Source organism: Periplaneta americana, chromosome 9 (assembly GCF_040183065.1).
Source record: "Periplaneta americana isolate PAMFEO1 chromosome 9, P.americana_PAMFEO1_priV1, whole genome shotgun sequence".
Taxonomy (NCBI): Eukaryota; Metazoa; Arthropoda; class Insecta; order Blattodea; family Blattidae; genus Periplaneta; species Periplaneta americana.
Genome location: NC_091125.1, coordinates 172,939,832 through 172,960,497, shown reverse-complemented (window position 1 = coordinate 172,960,497; position 20,666 = coordinate 172,939,832). Strand labels below are relative to the sequence as shown.

General features: G+C 43.0%; 2 non-coding genes across 2 annotated transcripts; both read left to right on the top strand.

The window, feature by feature from the left end:
* The first annotated feature begins 4,479 nt into the window (after positions 1 to 4,479).
* On the top strand, positions 4,480 to 4,598 carry LOC138706876 (5S ribosomal RNA). The gene has a single exon (XR_011334122.1). It is a non-coding gene; the product is annotated as a 5S ribosomal RNA (ribosomal RNA).
* A 15,457-nt stretch (positions 4,599 to 20,055) lies between these two features.
* LOC138706875 (5S ribosomal RNA) lies at positions 20,056 to 20,174 on the top strand. Its single transcript, XR_011334121.1, has one exon. It is a non-coding gene; the product is annotated as a 5S ribosomal RNA (ribosomal RNA).
* The last annotated feature ends 492 nt before the right edge of the window (positions 20,175 to 20,666 follow it).

Below are 20,666 nucleotides of genomic sequence, written 5' to 3'. Positions count from 1 at the left end.
TCGCCCATGGTGCTGGTTTGGAGGAGTTGGGTGGAAGGGAGTAGGTAGCGTGGGGTCCGAAATGGGTTGAGGGATATTTGTTAGTGAAGATAGTGAGAATTTTTCTGCTCGGGAAAGTCACTACTCTGTCCGTTTCATTGATTGCCGTGATGTCATACGTGTAGTCGTCGGGGATTGGGATAGAGGTGAGGAGATGAGGAAGGCAGTTGCTTATGATTACAGTTCTGTTTGATATTTCAGTGGGAAGGATATTTAGGTCAGCAAATGTGTCATTATTGCAATTGGTATCAAGTACTGTAGATTTTTTCGGGATGGATTTCGAGGTTTTAGTTGGATTCTGTGGGGTGATGATAGTTTTGGATTCGGAGAGGACGTTTTTCTTGCGTTTGAGTGTGCGTTTAGATTGATTGCTTGGTTTGGGTTGAGAGATGGAGCTAGGAGAATCATCCTCTGATGAGAGTGCGGGGGAAGAGGGGAGGGATGAGTGGGAATCGTGTTTCATGGTTAGCTGGGAGGAACAAGACTATAATGCCACGACTAAGCATGCACAAGATCACAAACACTAGCACTGGCACTGCACAATTCACAATTACACTGCACTTGCACTGTTCACACGTAGATTTAGGTTGGAGTGGCTATTTATTAGTGATTATCTGATGTTTAGGCACAAATTCTTGTAACACACATGTTCACTGCCGGTTATTTAACTAGTTTAAGCTTGAAAAACAGAGTCCAAACAAACACAGATGATGAATAATAGCGAGCGCGCAGGGCGCGGACCGCGGCGTAAACGGCCAGGCGCACGCACTTAAAAACGCTGTCGCCGGACTTTTCGCTGTTGTAACTCTGCTGCCGCTCTCCGCTGACGATCGAGGGATGGATGCGCGCCCGCTGCCCCCAAGAGGGGTATTTATGTCTTCGCCCGTTGAGAAGCCACGCCCCTTCCGTAATGTGATTGGTCCGCGGGTTTTAGTATATAAACCAAAAAATGACCCGCCGTCGAGATCACTTTTAACCTTCGTCACACGAGCAACATGACTGGACGCGGCAAGGGAGGCAAGGGTCTTGGCAAAGGTGGAGCGAAGCGCCACAGGAAGGTTCTCCGAGATAATATTCAGGGCATCACGAAGCCGGCCATTCGTCGTCTCGCCCGACGTGGAGGCGTAAAGCGTATCTCCGGCCTCATCTACGAGGAGACGAGAGGTGTTCTCAAGGTCTTTCTGGAGAACGTAATCCGTGACGCTGTAACATACACCGAGCACGCGAAGCGGAAGACAGTCACGGCCATGGACGTGGTATACGCCTTGAAGAGGCAGGGGAGGACTCTCTACGGGTTCGGCGGTTAGACTGCCTACACACGTCTGCTGCCGAATCCGTCGGCAAAACGGCCCTTTTCAGGGCCATAAAATCCGTCTAAAAAGGGCAGTAGTTGTCGAGATTAATTTAATTCACCTTTACTGTGTGACCACTAGCTCAACAGGCCAGTGCGGAAAACAGAACTTATTTCGTAGGGGCACTTCAGTATCAGCAAAAGACGTTGTAAGAAATGCCTCTCCGTTTTTCAAATGGGTCTGACCCCAACGCTTGGTATATCAAGTGGAAAGACCGGATTCCTCTGTGAAGCCTTGCTCCTCGGATTATGTTACCTGTTACTGTAAACTTCTGTAAGTCAATAATCACTGTCCGAAGAATTGGTGGGTAATATGACAACGCAGGTAGGCAATGCTCACCAGACCGTAACAAGGAACCGAGGGGATTGACACATACTGAACATCACATCACCACGTTTTTGCAATGCCAACTTTTAGGTCATAGGAATCCAGTGTGGTAAACACTGGGGAGAAGAGGTACACATCGCATGTCAGAACACAGGACTTCGTCCTGTCAGACAACTTCCACGTATAGCTTGCGTCATTTCGGTTCGAACGAAACGACAGAGAGAGGGGAAATTCGAACGCAAATTGTCAAAGCCTTCGATTCCTACGAGAAGGTCATGTCATCATCTCAGTATTGGGGTTCCTGCGCGTGCGGCCAATATGTGCACCAACAAACAAACGCATTAGGAACTCTATTATAACGCCGTAAGTTGTTCACCAGTTATCGATTTCTTATTCAAAATTAGTTTCATTCGTAGTATGTAGTAAAGTAAACTAGTATATTCAAACGTATATGTCTAAAACCACGATGGGCACCAAAGAAGGGGACTTGTGATTATTTTCACGATAATCTCCATTACTCTAATATGATAGAAATATATTACATAAATTTCGAAGCCAACTATGTACCTTGGCATCATCATCTAATTTAACTCGTATTGTGTTAAATTATATAATAATAATGAAACCTTTCTATATGCATCAGTATAATGTGTTATCACACAATAGCCTAGTAAATGTACAACGGTTTCAAGTACTTCAGTGCGAACCTGGGACAACGACATCGTTCAGAGCACAAAATTACAGAATGATGATATTAAATCAGCCCACCGGTATAGAGAGAGAGAGAAAGTTGACACGCGTAATGAAATTACATTACGAAGCCGTGAGAGAGGATTAACAATACTGGCTATTTCTGACTTTTGTGAGGTTAGTGGGGCCCTTAAAAGGGCCGTTTTACGGAGAAGGGGCTTAAGCCTTCTTCTCGGTTTTCTTCGGGAGGAGAACCGCCTGGATGTTGGGCAACACACCACCCTGGGCGATGGTGACGCCGGACAGGAGTTTGTTCAGCTCCTCGTCGTTGCGAATGGCGAGCTGTAAGTGACGAGGAATGATCCTAGTCTTCTTGTTGTCACGAGCTGCGTTGCCAGCCAACTCGAGAACTTCGGCCGCCAGGTACTCCATCACCGCGGCCAGGTAGACTGGCGCACCGGCACCAACTCGCTCTGCGTAATTGCCCTTACGCAAAAGACGGTGGATACGGCCTACCGGGAACTGCAACCCAGCACGGCTGGATCGAGACTTTGACTTTCCCTTCACCTTGCCTCCCTTTCCACGACCCGACATGATGCTACTCCTACTTGCAGCTGTTTAACTACAAGAACGACGCCTCGCCCAAAATGATGCAGGGCCCGACGGTAACCTTCACTTTTACGCCAACGTCAATAATCGACAGCGGACCAATCGTAAAGTCACAAACGTTTGCGCTGTTTCTATTGGCTCGCACTGGGAAGGCAGTACGGCATTGTCCCTGCGACTTAAATATTTTTCTCCCTCCGGGCTCATCATCAGACGAGCACCATGCCCCCCAAAGCTTCCGGAAAGGCTGCCAAGAAGGCCGGCAAGGCCCAGAAGAATATTTCGAAGGGCGATAAGAAGAAGAAGCGCAAGAGGAAGGAGAGCTACGCCATTTACATCTACAAGGTTCTGAAACAAGTTCACCCAGACACGGGAATCAGTTCAAAGGCTATGAGCATCATGAACAGCTTCGTTAACGACATCTTCGAGCGCATCGCCGCGGAAGCTTCGCGGCTCGCGCATTACAACAAGCGGTCGACCATCACCAGTCGGGAGATCCAGACAGCCGTCCGTCTCCTGCTACCCGGTGAGCTGGCCAAGCACGCCGTCAGTGAAGGGACCAAGGCCGTCACAAAATACACTAGTTCCAAGTAAGCGGGAGTGCTTGCTAGGGAATCAGCAACCGGCCCTTTTAAGGGCCACAAGTTATTCATAACAGAGTAGATGAATGAAGAACAACAGCGTTTCCCACCGAGTGAAAATTTAAATAATCACCCCGATAACACTTCTAGGATAGATAATACATTATAGGCAGTCCATGGGAGACTTGGATCCACGAGGCAAATTCGTTTCCTTAATAGTTTCGTACGACTTATATGAGAGCGCGGTGTCATTCCTACTCACTTGGCAGCATTAATTGTTGAGGGAAAACAACTTAGAAGGTAACTTGTCGACCGCGGTCATAATCCTTCCGCAGGCCACTACTGAGAATCTGTGGACATACGGGTAATCTATCTTTATTGAAACTCGGGTTCATAACATACGACTGATACTTTATATATCTGTCACGTAATCCATCAAGAGACAAATGTCCCCCCCCCCCCTAGTCAGTAGCGAGCTTCAGTCCATTCGTAGTAGCCGCCGGTGCAAGAAGTGAATTGAAGTTTGTGTGAAGTTCCGTAGTATGGCATGAAAATGATGTCGAAAATCCGACTACAGTTCCACAACCATGTGGTTGAAAGGAGGCTCCGCTGTTGAACAACAATCCACCTGTGGCTTAACTTAGAATGCCGACTAGCTGTTTTATTAATCCCGTGTCAATCCAGCAGTGTGTGACGTTGAAACGTAACCAAACTGCCGTTGATAGATAGATTTATCATCTATCCCAATGACATCCAACGAGCTTGGTAATTTAGGTACAGAGTCTAAGCAGGCAGTTTACGTGTGTGTGTGAGCGAGTGCAGGTTTTATCGAGTGCACCCCAATCCCATCGTCCTCAAGTGCCTACAGATTACGCAGTTTCATCGGCAACGGCCATACCATGTTGAAAATACCGGTTCTCGTCCGATCACCGAAGTCAAGCAACATTGGGCGTGGTCAGTACTTGGATGGGTGACCGCTTGGGAACACCACGTGCCGTTGGCGATTTTTTTTTTTACGTCACTATTTCCAGCGTGTTCTAATAAGACTTATGGGATATTATGTTCCCTTCCCTATTCCAGCTATAGCTTGGATGATGACGCCGCTGCATAATTGTAGAGTAATTGATAATTCTTAAGTACTTGCAGCTCCGTATTGAAACTTATGACTGGTAGCATATTCATATGAGACGGTTCACTTCTCTGCGTTTTCTCGAAGAAGGGAATATGTATTCAGGGGATTGTGAACGTACCTCGCGCTCTCCCTAGAAGTTAGAGACATTTTAGGTAAAGAATGTAATATACTGTACATATATGGCTAATTAAAATCCCATTAGTTACTACATTTCAGTGGGTAGTACAAATTCCATAATGAAAATATCTCTGTCCTAGTAGTTGTATCCTTTAAAGAAGCTCGTTGTTTTCCCATGATGAAGGGCAGAACTTGGTCGGTAGAAATTTAAACAGACTGCATTATCAGACCAGGCGTTATTTCAATATCAGCGTTTAGTTTAGGAAATATAGCAATAGCGGAGTTGGGAGAAGTAGTTATAGCATGTACAGTAAGTATAAACAGTTCGCTGTACTGTACAGTGAATATAAATATTTGAATGTACGATGGCAAAACATCAGACATACAGTACGTAGCTCACATATCTTTAAAAATAAATAAATAAATAAATAAATAAAAATAAAGAAGACATTCTGAGGAGTGAGTGGAAAGTGCATATTATAATGAATATTTTTAACTCTCAGTTGACATTGAGAGAGAAAGCCATGCATCGGGGAACCGGTGACTGTTTTTGCGTTACCTTCTGCTATTGGCGTTGTTGGTTAGTAACGAATGAAAGGGGTAGGACGCGGAATCAAATGTCAAAAAACGATAGGGAAATAATAGTAACTGGTTGTATTTCGATCGAGCTCGGCGTGCTGATTCACCAGTGGGGTGTTTCACAAAGTTTACAATCTTTGGAAATTGTGAACTCTGTTTGTAAACTTCTGTTTCACAATCTTTGTTTGTAAAGGTGGACTGTACAAAGGAAATCAAATCTTTACGAATGAAATTTTGCGCTCTTTACAAGTGATATGTTTGTTTCACAACGAAGGAGTAATTTTACAAACGTGTAAACTAAACTTTACTAGTGAAGTTAGCACATTTTCTACAGTAGCCCTGTTGAAATAGCTTCTAATTGTGAATGAAAAAAATAAACACATATGTATAAAATCAATTTTATAGTAACAGGGTACCATTAAGAATTACACTGAAGCAGTTGTGATGTTATTGAGTAGTTCTAGCGACTCAGACGAAGATTTTGCATTTAGGCCTAACGTAGAATTTTCCGGCCACGTTCGTATCATTGTACGAATATTAATGAAAGGTTTCGAATGAATCCCGCGCTATACTTCAGAATACCGCGTTAGTTCTTATATACGAGGAACGTATTTAATAAATACTCGCACTTAAAGAAGAAAAACTTTGCACCGAAAACCAATCACTTAATAATGCAATGTCGGCATTACTTACGCAGTATTCTGAAGTCGTTCCGAATCCCATTTCGCTGTAATCTCTCCTACAAGATATGGGACATCACATGCAACATCTGAAAGGGAAAAGTGGTGCCCTAACCTCAAAGCGAGAACTGCATTGGTTGCATAGTAGCTCTCAGTTCCCTGCGTTAGCAGATAAGAACGGAATTTATAAGATTACAGTGTGCAAAAGTTCACACATGGTAGTTGATGTTGTTACAAGATTGAAAAAACTCGAGGCGGGTTATTGATCACCGAATGTGCTTACTCGGGCAAAGGATTTTTATGCTCCTCCTGCTGGGTTCCCTAATGTTGGCGAGGTTATGGATGAAACAATAAAATATACTGATGGACCAGCAGAGAGCGAAGTTGATTTTAATGGATGGACATGTTAGCTGCTCTATCAACTGCATATAACTACGTGGGTCAAATCCATTATTTATCAATTATTTGAATGAATTTCGCGCTAACTTTCGTCAGTTAAGTCGTAGGCTAATTAATGCATTGGTATGCTCGACCAATTGCATGCCGCGAAACTCCGTTGTCGCCGATGTAGCAAAATCTAAATAAAATATATATAAAAAAATATAAACATGTCCATCGATAGTTCTAAAATTACAGCTACTTTACCTCTGATCCTTAGTGATTTTTGTAAACTGTCGTTGGCGATTTTGTTCAACCAATTATGCGTATTTGTAAGTTTGTTTCGCCGATTTTGTAAAGTTCGTTAAAACATACAAGTGAATAAGATTGCATTGTGAAACACAGTTAACAAGCATATGTAATATTTCCGTTGTTAATTGTATATTGTTAATTTGTAATTTGTTAGCGTTGTGAAACATGCCCCCATTTACCTTTAGAGGTAATATCTACATTAATATTTAGTTAAAATTTAAAGAAATTTTAAACGAATGGAAGCTGCATTTTAATTCACCCCAAATTACTATGTTCCCTTTCAGATTATCAGCTGTTGTTGTTGTTGTTGTTGTATTGTAAGTTCTCACTTATTGTTAGCTAGCCGTACCCGTTCGCTCCGCTCCACCTGTTAGAAATAAATATAAAGTAATTACATAATTAAAATAGGACGTCTGATCCAGGGAACAACTTTTACAACAGCGCAAGATAATCTGCTTCGCATATTACCCAATTTTTTTTTAGCACTGCATTTATTGCATATATATTTTATGTATTTTAACACGATTCAATTGAGCATAGTTAAAATATGAATTATTAAAATAATGGATTGCCAAGCTAAAGTACTATTACTGCATACTAAATCAATACACTCTCGTTGTTCGTTAATTCTCTGAGATTAAAATGCGTGTACATAAATATTATTTTAAGAAATACAGAAAACGAATGTACAAAATAGCCTATCAAATTTTCTGTGCATAAGAAGCTATTTTAATCTTACCTGTCCTCGATTTACTCAGACGTTACTGTAATAACATTATAGCATTATGTCCATCTAGAGAAACTACAGTTTCCAATGGTGAAATAATAACTAATTATACAAATCAGTTAATTTACGAGCTTGTGATATTACTTCATACAAACACAGAAACATTCCCTGTAGGCTATGTTTAATAGCTTTCGATTGTTTGTTGATGTCCAAGGCCCCTGTTTCGATTGTTGTTGTCCAAGGCCCCTTATAGACGAAGTCATTTGTTCTTAATTCATTGCACCGTCTTAGATAGCGTTATTTTAATTTTAAAACTCATTTATCTCATTAAATATCAGTCCTATCAAAATGTTGTAAAAAAATAAAACTTAACGGAAATCATTTTTAAAGGAACATCTGTTATGTAACATTTTTTCTCAAATATCAATAATAAGCGAGATATTTCGATTTATTTAATTCAGGCCCCCTTATAACTCCCCTTTTAAATAATGTATTTCGAATGCCATATAGCCTAAAATCTAAGTTACAACAAACTTAATTTATATTCCAGTTTTCATATAAATCGGTTCAGCCATTATCGCGTGAAAAGGTAACAAACATACAGACAGACATACAAACAAAAATTTCAAAAATGCGATTTTCGGTTTCAGGGTGGTTAATTATATATGTTAGGACCAATTACTTTTGGAAAATCGAAACTTACCAGAAAAATTTCGGCTACAGATTTATTATTAGTATAGATAGTACGAGATACGACCGCAATTTTGTACGACTAGTGTAATGAAGGAATGCAAAAAATTATTTTGGAACTTTGCAATGTTAGTCTATCATTAAAATAAAATTAAATCTTAATTCGTCCCTTTTGCAGGAGTCTTCTTCATCCAGTATGTTGTTGGCTGATATGGAGGAGGAGGGGGGGGGGACATGCTCTAAAGGGATTAAATTTGCTTAGCAAATCGATATGGTGACTAACGCTTGCAATGCGTCATAGCTATAATTGTACTGCGCGGTAATTTCAGAGTAATAAGAGTTCAGTTCAGGGATCTGCTAATTTCTTCATATTGTGTTCGGCAATGGAATAGTACCGCAGTAGCATTAAGAGGTTTTTATAATTTGAACTGATATGTGCAGGTATATTGACCCCCCCCCCCTCCCACCGCTGGCCGACGCGGACTGCAATGACAACAGTAAGCCACACGTCATACGTAAGCCTTTCTTCTTCTTCATCTTTGCTCGCCTGGCAAATACAGTCTTGGATTTCACATATTCAATTTTTCACAGTCCCAACTCCCTTGCATGGACGTGTTTTCACGTACCTTTAAAGTTTCTCCTCTCATTCATTCAGTCTATTCGCAAGCCTGAGGGTTTTCCGTGGTTTTCCCTAAGGAGCTAAGACAAATGTAGGGATGAGCCCAGAAAGAAAAGGGCATTCACTTCCTTAGACCCTGGTAACTGCTCTTTTTAGAGGAAGGAGGAGGAGAAAGAAACCCCCCCACCCCCACCGACGTGGACTGCAATGACAACAGTAAGCAACACGTTATATGTAAAGCCTTTATTATTATTATTATTATTATTATTATTATTATTTACAATGGGACTAAAGGTGGTGTAGATACACTATGTCAAATGTGCCACAATCTTTCCTGCAATAGAAAGACGAGGCGCTGGCCACTAGCAATATTTTACAACATGCTAAATATTGCAAGTATAAATTCATGGATAATTTATAGTTAGAAGAACTCAGAAAACAATATCAAGAAAACAATTCATTTTCCAATTGTGTGAAGAGCTGACAAAACCGTGGATGCAGCACCGCTTTGCACGTCCTACTTTACACCGATCTCTGCGGGCAACAATTGAAGAACATCTGAACATTGCTGTGCAACAACAATGCCAGGTAATGCAGCCAGATGGTGAACGTACTGTTTGCTATAAATGTCCTGCAAAGAAGAGGAGAATGATGACAACATTTTGTGGACTTTGCAAAAAGGGGTTCTGCAGAGAACATCGCGCTGTTGTTTGCACTAATTGTAAATAGGACAATAACATGAACGTAAAGACTTTATGACAAACTTAAAATTAAATGAACACTAATGGCTACGAAAAGTGTAAAAGTTGTTAAATGTGTGATATTGAGTTGATTTCAGTTAATTAAAATGTGAGTAGTAAAAATTACGAATGCTTACCTTTAACATGAGTACAGTGATGATTACCTGTCTAGGGTTAAGTAGTCGCGTGGTGAGTTTAGGAATTCCCAGACCACCTCTAAGATTGTTTAAAATAAAGGTATTGTAATCGTACGTTTCTGTCTTTTGTCAATAGTAACGTTGACCTTTCTTTTTCGAGAAAACAAAATCTGTTGTACAGTTAAAGGTACTGAAATAGTAAGAAATTTTCTGAAATCCCCACGCGTTTGCAAGTGTAAGTCTCTGTTGTAACCTGTTGATTTACGAGAGACTGCGTGTGCTTCCGTACAGTGTTTCTAAAATGTGCAGTAACGAGTCAGAAATCATTGGAATGTAGTGTAGGTGTGTTTGTTATAACCGGGAATCAATCCGCAGTACTTGACCAATCAACTACGGGAAATATCAGAAAAATTGGCAGGAGTTAGCAAGAAAAACAAAGGTAAAATATCACGTGAACGAGCACCGATACCGAGCACTATGTACAATATACCCTAGAGAAAAAGACAAGAAAACAAAAGTCAACCGCTGCAAGTGTTACGAAGTGGTGTGTGAAACATATAATGAAGAATGTCTGCGGGAAGCGCATCTAGTGAGATAAAGGGTGAAATGGAGGATTCTGCTAAAAATAAAGAAAGGAAGAAAAATGTTTACAGTTAATACAAGTATTGTTTTCTCTTGTGGGTTTATGTTTAGTATAATAGATGTGTGTGTGTGTGTGTGTGTGTGTGTGTTTCATTAAAAATTAGCATATCCTTAATGAATACATCCTAAGTGGTATAAATGAAATTGTATAAACTGCAGGGAATCTTAAAATATGAAAATTGCGATAGTTGTTTTCTTTACAGTCCGACCTTTTTTAATAAACTAGTGTGAGATATGAAGTTTTGCACATTTAAGGGTTGTTAACATGAATGTAAGGAATATATATTATGATATGATATGATATGATTCTCAAATACTCTGTCCTGCTGACCCTTCACATTTCTGTATTCGGGCGAGTGTGTATTCTTCTTCTTCTTCTTCTTCTTCTTCTTATTATTATTATTATTACTATTACTATAATTATTATTATTATTATTATTATTATTATTATTATTATTATTGTGTGAAGAGTTGTATCGGAAGTGCTTTATAGACTAAATTAATAATTTCTATCTTAACTGAAATATTTACATTATATTTCACACAGTATAGTTACAGGTAGCATAAATTCAGATAATGGTTTTTATATGGGAATCTACTTCTTGTGTTTAGAGGCTACATTTATACAGAGTTAATAATTTCTCCCCTATGTAACATATTTCCATGAAATTTTATACGCATCTATGCAAAAACGAATTATGCTCGTGTAATTAGGGAATTAGGGAAAAATTAGTGTTTCTGATAATTTTTAATGTTTTAATAGAAATTATGCTCCTAAAAGATGACTAGCCTGCCATATTTTTCGCAGTTGGTAACAAAATGCTAGATTCATGGATATACTCCATAATTTAGTTGTTCATTATATGTTCAAGAAGTGTTGAATTTTTCTTGGAGAAATTAAGCTCCTTCATCCAGACTCTGAAAAGTGGCTGCTGTCGAATTCGTAAAGCGCCACCAAGAGATGAATATAACATCTAAGTTTGCAGGATGTAGCAGCTAAATTTTAAGCCGTATAGAGTTTAATATTTGATTAATGTGTGGGTAGAAGAATTGAAAGTTAACTCAGGTTTACTTGTAATGCACAGCCTGTTAAATATGTCGTAAAAAAAAAAAAAAAAAAAAAAACTAGTTGCACAAATCTCAGTAAACGTGCCAATTAAATGAATGCTAACGTATTATAGATTGCTTTTCGCGTATTAAATGAAAGTACACATCTTGTCCTATGACCTCCATAAGGGAAGGTTTAACAATATAAAACAGCCACTGACCCCACGAACAAAAATCAACTGAAGAGCGTGACTTAAAAAAAAAAAAAAAAAAAAAAAAAAAAAAAAAAAAAAAAAAAAAAACTCATGTTTTGTCCCACCTCTTACTGATATTGATGTTTTGTATGTTGTTGTGCACAATGCCTAGCTTTTGTTTAAGCCTAGATATTACTTAAACTTCGGTTATGATGAAGTTGATTTTCTTACATAGTTTTGCGTTCTGGACAACTGTGCGCCGGCATCTCTCGGAACATCCGAGATCAGGTCCCTATCCCCTCCACCGCAAAGTCAAATAGCGTCTGTCACTTGATTTTGAATATTAAACAAACATACCATCACGGCATTTCCGTTATGGCATCTGGTGTCATCAATAAGCTACAAATAAAGGAAAGAAAGAAAGAAAGAAAGAAAGAAAGAAAGAAAGAAAGAAAGAAAGAAAGAAAGTAGCACAGTCACTGTCCTGAACAAGGTACGCAAGTATTATTTTAATTAATGCGTATCGCCTACCAGCCGCCGAAACTATTCGACAGGAGAGTGAATATCCTACACGGTCCTGTAAAAATGTTCTGAATACACTAAATGACGTGTAATTTTTTTTCTATTATTAGGACAATTGAACGTGTCATTGCTCCTGCGGGTTGCTTTGTTTCACACCACAGAGAATTCAGGTTCTCTACCCCCCGGGATTCTAGAGATAAGAGAGCGATGAGGTTAAAGGAGTAGGCGTTTGTTCGTGTTTTTGTTTTTACTTTAGAAAAATTGCGAAACGTGACGCAATAGCGATAAGTTTTATGAACAAGTTTGCTGAATCGACCAATTGAAGGTAATTTATATTTTGCTAAAGAAGAGAGGAGATTAATGAAATCAGTTATTGTAATAATCGTAGTAGATTGAAGGAATTGTTTGTATTCAAACTCCTTTTGTGAAATAAGCTGCTCGGATGCTTATCAGGGTGACGGTTATAAATGTTATCGTAATACCCACCCGAGGTCACAAAGGTCACAGTCTTCCGCTTGTCCTTTCCTAAGCAGACCACGTCTGTACTATCGAAAATAATGAGTCACAGTTATAGTTTCGTGAAAGTAAAAAATGTTAGATAGGAGACAAGTAGCTACTCTTATACAATCATAATCACATTTTGTATCCAATATAGTATAAACGAGCTACATGTAAGTACTGTGTAAAGTTTCATTAAAACAATATATTATATATGAGACAAGTCACTAATTTTTGTCAAAACGCATCGTCTATAAAGGGGTAGTTTCTCCTCTTATACAGTAGTGACTATAGTGCGAAGTTTCATGGAAATATGTCACATTTTTAGTCCAGCTAGATTTGCTTTCTGGACCACTTTGAGCCTTGGCGCTTGTGATCGGTCGGACGGAGGATCACTCGTCCCGGCGGCGTTAACCCTTAATTTGGTAAATATATATAATGTGCAATATTATAGAACTGTGAAATTTTTTTTTAATTTTCCTAAGAAACTTTGTTATCCATCGTTCTATTAAAAAATTGTTTATTAACCTATAGGATACATTGCGATATTTGTCAAACAGGCTGTGGGAAAATGCTGATACGGTGAGGAATGGAAAGGGAGAAACCATTTATATTATTGAGGTGACCTTGAACTGAGGGTAGTAGGAACGAGACCTGGAGTACGGTACAACCGGCTCTTCCGAGAAATAACTAGTGGCCCTGAAAAGGGCCTTTTTGCGGGCAGGAGTACCTTTGTTAATTCAAGCCCTCTCGCCGCGGATGCGCCTAGCCAGCTGAATATCCTTGGGCATAATGGTCACGCGCTTGGCGTGGATGGCGCAAAGGTTGGTATCCTCGAAGAGACCGACGAGGTATGCCTCGCTTGCCTCCTGCAAGGCCATTACGGCTGAGCTCTGGAAACGGAGGTCGGTTTTGAAATCCTGAGCGATTTCACGCACCAAGCGCTGGAAAGGCAGCTTGCGGATGAGGAGCTCGGTGCTCTTCTGGTAACGACGGATCTCGCGAAGAGCAACTGTACCAGGTCGGTATCGATGGGGTTTCTTCACGCCTCCAGTAGCCGGTGCGCTCTTCCTAGCGGCCTTCGTTGCCAGCTGCTTTCGTGGAGCCTTGCCTCCCGTGGACTTACGCGCAGTTTGCTTCGTACGTGCCATCGCTTACTCCTTCGTCCTCGCAACCCAAGTTGACGCAATACAGTCGCGCCCGCTGCCCCCAAGAGGGGTATTTATGTCTTCGCCCGTTGAGAAGCCACGCCCCTTCCGTAATGTGATTGGTCCGCGGGTTTTAGTATATAAACCAAAAAATGACCCGCCGTCGAGATCATCATCACATCATTCTGCCGACGGACGAGGTACAGAGACGTACAACAGAGGCTCCACTGCATCTCCGAGAACTTCGCGTCACAGCATCGCAGTTTGGCCTTGAGATGAGCACCAGCAGCGGCGGGCGCGGACCGCCGCGACAACCACCTGACGCAGCAGTCGTCACGGACGATCACGGCGGGCAACTTTTCATCGTTCCGACAACTACGAAGAAGGGAAAGAAGAAAAAGAAGACTCACACTACCACGACTGGGACTACACTCGACCAACCTACAACTGACTCCCATGAGACCACTACGCTACAGACTAAATTGACAACACTAGACCCGTGGACCGAACTAAAAAACTGGCCGTCTGAAAGAGCGAACCGATCAGTAATGGTCGAAGACGCTGACCCAGACTTACTAGCGACGCTCCAACCTCCTCATCGAGCCGACACATTGACACTTGGACCAAGAACGAGAGTGTTCACATTCTCGACACGACTCAAACTACAGAAAGCTACGAGACCCGACCCAAAGCAATTCGGGAAGAAAGCCCGCTACATTGCGCCACCGACCGCAACTCTACAAGGACCTTGGACGCTACCGACTGATCCTCCTGCACCATCCCGATCCGTGAAACCCGACCGGCCCTCAGAAGGTCCTTCCTCTGAACCCACCAGACCCGAAACCCCTCCACTGCAACACATTCAGGACTCGTACTTTTACACCACGAGTGAATCTGCCTCTTCTGAAGGTTCAAATGAATCCGAAGGAGAGGTAGACCAAGACTGGCAGAACGCCAAGTCACGGCGCAAGAAGAAGACTCGACCAACCGCGAGCGCCGTTTCGACCACGGCAGCCGAGAAGGTCACGCCCAGTCCACAACCTGCTCCCCAGAATTCCCTTGCACCCACACCACCACCAGACCGAGACACCACAGCCGCAAGTGAACGACTCAAGAGCAGAACGACTGTGAAAATCACTAGACACACGACTGACAACAATAACCCACTGTTCATCCAGAAGCTTATAAGACAGAACAACTTAAACATGGAAACTCCGAGACAATACTGGGCCTACTCTACAGGAACGACGACACTTACCTTCCCGACGATTGACGAGGCGGAACGATTTGTTAAAGCCATACCGGCCAGAACTTTTGGACCGTCCGCACAACTTTTCATCGTCCATACACCATCTCACCAAGGACAAAGACTTCCACGAAACCGAGAGATCAGTGTCGTCATGAAGAATGTCGGCACCCAGATCCCGGAGGACGAATTGTTGCAGATTCTACGGGAAAAGTTCCCTGGAATCAAGCGCATCTCTAGAATAACCTCCGCCCAGACTAACCAGCCGACGCAGATGGTTCGACTTATAGTACAAGACGTGACCACAGCCGACCAACTTCTATGTGGAATCAACATAGCCGGACGTAATTACAAAGTCGAGCCAGCCCACGAGACAGTATTCCACAGACCGTGTCAGAACTGCGCCCAGTATGGACATGACAAAACCGACTGCCGAAACGACAAGACGTGTTTCACTTGCGGAAAAAATCCCGTCCACTGCAAACACCCACCAGACAACCAAGTCAAGTTCTGCGCCAGCTGCAAGAGCGATACCCACTATACGGGCCAAGCACGCTGTCCAAACTACCCCCGACATAACCCAACCCAACAAACTCCAACCCACATCCCGGTTCAAACACCCCAACAGATCCCTCCACCAATTCCTAAACCCTCACAATCCAGTCCAATCCAACTTCCCGAACCAAGACCTGGAATATCGTACGCCAGTGCGGTAAACCCGACAACGACCGACACGACAGAACCAACAACGGAACCGACACAGACTAACACCGAACAAATCGTAGCAGCAGCTCTAAATTCTGCAATGCAGAAAATAGAAAGCTACATCGACCAACAGATCAACAGACTGCGAGATGAAATTGTGATGTTCACAATTTCACTCCTCACGACAGACGCCCAACCCAAGACAAGACGAACGACTTTAGCAACAGCTAACCAGACAGCAAGACGGCTCTTACGCAGACAAGTTGCTCACCACTTTGTGGGTAACAAACTACAACTATCACTAGCACCACTGAAACGTGACACGACCAACCACAGACAAGCAACCAACAGCGGCCCTTCATAGGGCCGCGCGACAAAAGTAAACCACAACCAACACAGACAACAGCTTCATCCAGCCACATAAATCTGCAAGATAACAGCATCCAAGGCCAACGCAGCAGCCTGGTGTGAGCGGAGAAGACGCTGACCCGTAGAGAGTCCAACGAGCGAAGCCTAGCCGGGACCACGCCTCAACTGTCGCTACAGACAAAACATCGTAACCTGAAGAGGGCATATGTAAGACCCTAAAACAGGTTGCCCTTTGGGCAAACAACTTTGAGCTTGAGCTTGAGCCGTCGAGATCACTTTTAACCTTCGTCACACGAGCAACATGACTGGACGCGGCAAGGGAGGCAAGGGTCTTGGCAAAGGTGGAGCGAAGCGCCACAGGAAGGTTCTCCGAGATAATATTCAGGGCATCACGAAGCCGGCCATTCGTCGTCTCGCCCGACGTGGAGGCGTAAAGCGTATCTCCGGCCTCATCTACGAGGAGACGAGAGGTGTTCTCAAGGTCTTTCTGGAGAACGTAATCCGTGACGCTGTAACATACACCGAGCACGCGAAGCGGAAGACAGTCACGGCCATGGACGTGGTATACGCCTTGAAGAGGCAGGGGAGGACTCTCTACGGGTTCGGCGGTTAGACTGCCTACACACGTCTGCTGCCGAATCCGTCGGCAAAACGGCCCTTTTCAGGGCCATAAAATCCGTCTAAAAAGGGCAGTAGTTGTCGAGATTAATTTAATTCACCTTTACTGTGTGACCACTAGCTCAACAGGCCAGTGCGGAAAACAGAACTTATTTCGTAGGGGCACTTCAGTATCAGCAAAAGACGTTGTAAGAAATGCCTCTCCGTTTTTCAAATGGGTCTGACCCCAACGCTTGGTATATCAAGTGGAAAGACCGGATTCCTCTGTGAAGCCTTGCTCCTCGGATTATGTTACCTGTTACTGTAAACTTCTGTAAGTCAATAATCACTGTCCGAAGAATTGGTGGGTAATATGACAACGCAGGTAGGCAATGCTCACCAGACCGTAACAAGGAACCGAGGGGATTGACACATACTGAACATCACATCACCACGTTTTTGCAATGCCAACTTTTAGGTCATAGGAATCCAGTGTGGTAAACACTGGGGAGAAGAGGTACACATCGCATGTCAGAACACAGGACTTCGTCCTGTCAGACAACTTCCACGTATAGCTTGCGTCATTTCGGTTCGAACGAAACGACAGAGAGAGGGGAAATTCGAACGCAAATTGTCAAAGCCTTCGATTCCTACGAGAAGGTCATGTCATCATCTCAGTATTGGGGTTCCTGCGCGTGCGGCCAATATGTGCACCAACAAACAAACGCATTAGGAACTCTATTATAACGCCGTAAGTTGTTCACCAGTTATCGATTTCTTATTCAAAATTAGTTTCATTCGTAGTATGTAGTAAAGTAAACTAGTATATTCAAACGTATATGTCTAAAACCACGATGGGCACCAAAGAAGGGGACTTGTGATTATTTTCACGATAATCTCCATTACTCTAATATGATAGAAATATATTACATAAATTTCGAAGCCAACTATGTACCTTGGCATCATCATCTAATTTAATTCGTATTGTGTTAAATTATATAATAATAATGAAACCTTTCTATATGCATCAGTATAATGTGTTATCACACAATAGCCTAGTAAATGTACAACGGTTTCAAGTACTTCAGTGCGAACCTGGGACAACGACATCGTTCAGAGCACAAAATTACAGAATGATGATATTAAATCAGCCCACCGGTATAGAGAGAGAGAGAAAGTTGACACGCGTAATGAAATTACATTACGAAGCCGTGAGAGAGGATTAACAATACTGGCTATTTCTGACTTTTGTGAGGTTAGTGGGGCCCTTAAAAGGGCCGTTTTACGGAGAAGGGGCTTAAGCCTTCTTCTCGGTTTTCTTCGGGAGGAGAACCGCCTGGATGTTGGGCAACACACCACCCTGGGCGATGGTGATGCCGGACAGGAGTTTGTTCAGCTCCTCGTCGTTGCGAATGGCGAGCTGTAAGTGACGAGGAATGATCCTAGTCTTCTTGTTGTCACGAGCTGCGTTGCCAGCCAACTCGAGAACTTCGGCCGCCAGGTACTCCATCACCGCGGCCAGGTAGACTGGCGCACCGGCACCAACTCGCTCTGCGTAATTGCCCTTACGCAAAAGACGGTGGATACGGCCTACCGGGAACTGCAACCCAGCACGGCTGGATCGAGACTTTGACTTTCCCTTCACCTTGCCTCCCTTTCCACGACCCGACATGATGCTACTCCTACTTGCAGCTGTTTAACTACAAGAACGACGCCTCGCCCAAAATGATGCAGGGCCCGACGGTAACCTTCACTTTTACGCCAACGTCAATAATCGACAGCGGACCAATCGTAAAGTCACAAACGTTTGCGCTGTTTCTATTGGCTCGCACTGGGAAGGCAGTACGGCATTGTCCCTGCGACTTAAATATTTTTCTCCCTCCGGGCTCATCATTATGTGGTACCTAAGAGGTTACGTCCAATTTCGGCTTCCCCTTCAAAATTTTCTAGAGCTCCTTCAGGGGAGCAGCGTAACCCGGAGTGAGACTAGTGGCCAACAGGCTTGGAGCTCACATATTTAGTTTTGTACAGCCCCCAACCCCTTGCAAGGACGCGTTTTGCGTACCTTTTAAATTTTCCTCCCAATTCTCCTTCGATTTTTCGATTTCGATTTTTCGGGCTCATCATCAGACGAGCACCATGCCCCCCAAAGCTTCCGGAAAGGCTGCCAAGAAGGCCGGCAAGGCCCAGAAGAATATTTCGAAGGGCGATAAGAAGAAGAAGCGCAAGAGGAAGGAGAGCTACGCCATTTACATCTACAAGGTTCTGAAACAAGTTCACCCAGACACGGGAATCAGTTCAAAGGCTATGAGCATCATGAACAGCTTCGTTAACGACATCTTCGAGCGCATCGCCGCGGAAGCTTCGCGGCTCGCGCATTACAACAAGCGGTCGACCATCACCAGTCGGGAGATCCAGACAGCCGTCCGTCTCCTGCTACCCGGTGAGCTGGCCAAGCACGCCGTCAGTGAAGGGACCAAGGCCGTCACAAAATACACTAGTTCCAAGTAAGCGGGAGTGCTTGCTAGGGAATCAGCAACCGGCCCTTTTAAGGGCCACAAGTTATTCATAACAGAGTAGATGAATGAAGAACAACAGCGTTTCCCACCGAGTGAAAATTTAAATAATCACCCCGATAACACTTCTAGGATAGATAATACATTATAGGCAGTCCATGGGAGACTTGGATCCACGAGGCAAATTCGTTTCCTTAATAGTTTCGTACGACTTATATGAGAGCGCGGTGTCATTCCTACTCACTTGGCAGCATTAATTGTTGAGGGAAAACAACTTAGAAGGTAACTTGTCGACCGCGGTCATAATCCTTCCGCAGGCCACTACTGAGAATCTGTGGACATACGGGTAATCTATCTTTATTGAAACTCGGGTTCATAACATACGACTGATACTTTATATATCTGTCACGTAATCCATCAAGAGACAAATGTCCCCCCCCCCCTAGTCAGTAGCGAGCTTCAGTCCATTCGTAGTAGCCGCCGGTGCAAGAAGTGAATTGAAGTTTGTGTGAAGTTCCGTAGTATGGCATGAAAATGATGTCGAAAATCCGACTACAGTTCCACAACCATGTGGTTGAAAGGAGGCTCCGCTGTTGAACAACAATCCACCTGTGGCTTAACTTAGAATGCCGACTAGCTGTTTTATTAATCCCGTGTCAATCCAGCAGTGTGTGACGTTGAAACGTAACCAAACTGCCGTTGATAGATAGATTTATCATCTATCCCAATGACATCCAACGAGCTTGGTAATTTAGGTACAGAGTCTAAGCAGGCAGTTTACGTGTGTGTGTGAGCGAGTGCAGGTTTTATCGAGTGCACCCCAATCCCATCGTCCTCAAGTGCCTACAGATTACGCAGTTTCATCGGCAACGGCCATACCATGTTGAAAATACCGGTTCTCGTCCGATCACCGAAGTCAAGCAACATTGGGCGTGGTCAGTACTTGGATGGGTGACCGCTTGGGAACACCACGTGCCGTTGGCGATTTTTTTTTTTACGTCACTATTTCCAGCGTGTTCTAATAAGACTTATGGGATATTATGTTCCCTTCCCTATTCCAGCTATAGCTTGGATGATGACGCCGCTGCATAATTGTAGAGTAATTGATAATTCTTAAGTACTTGCAGCTCCGTATTGAAACTTATGACTGGTAGCATATTCATATGAGACGGTTCACTTCTCTGCGTTTTCTCGAAGAAGGGAATATGTATTCAGGGGATTGTGAACGTACCTCGCGCTCTCCCTAGAAGTTAGAGACATTTTAGGTAAAGAATGTAATATACTGTACATATATGGCTAATTAAAATCCCATTAGTTACTACATTTCAGTGGGTAGTACAAATTCCATAATGAAAATATCTCTGTCCTAGTAGTTGTATCCTTTAAAGAAGCTCGTTGTTTTCCCATGATGAAGGGCAGAACTTGGTCGGTAGAAATTTAAACAGACTGCATTATCAGACCAGGCGTTATTTCAAT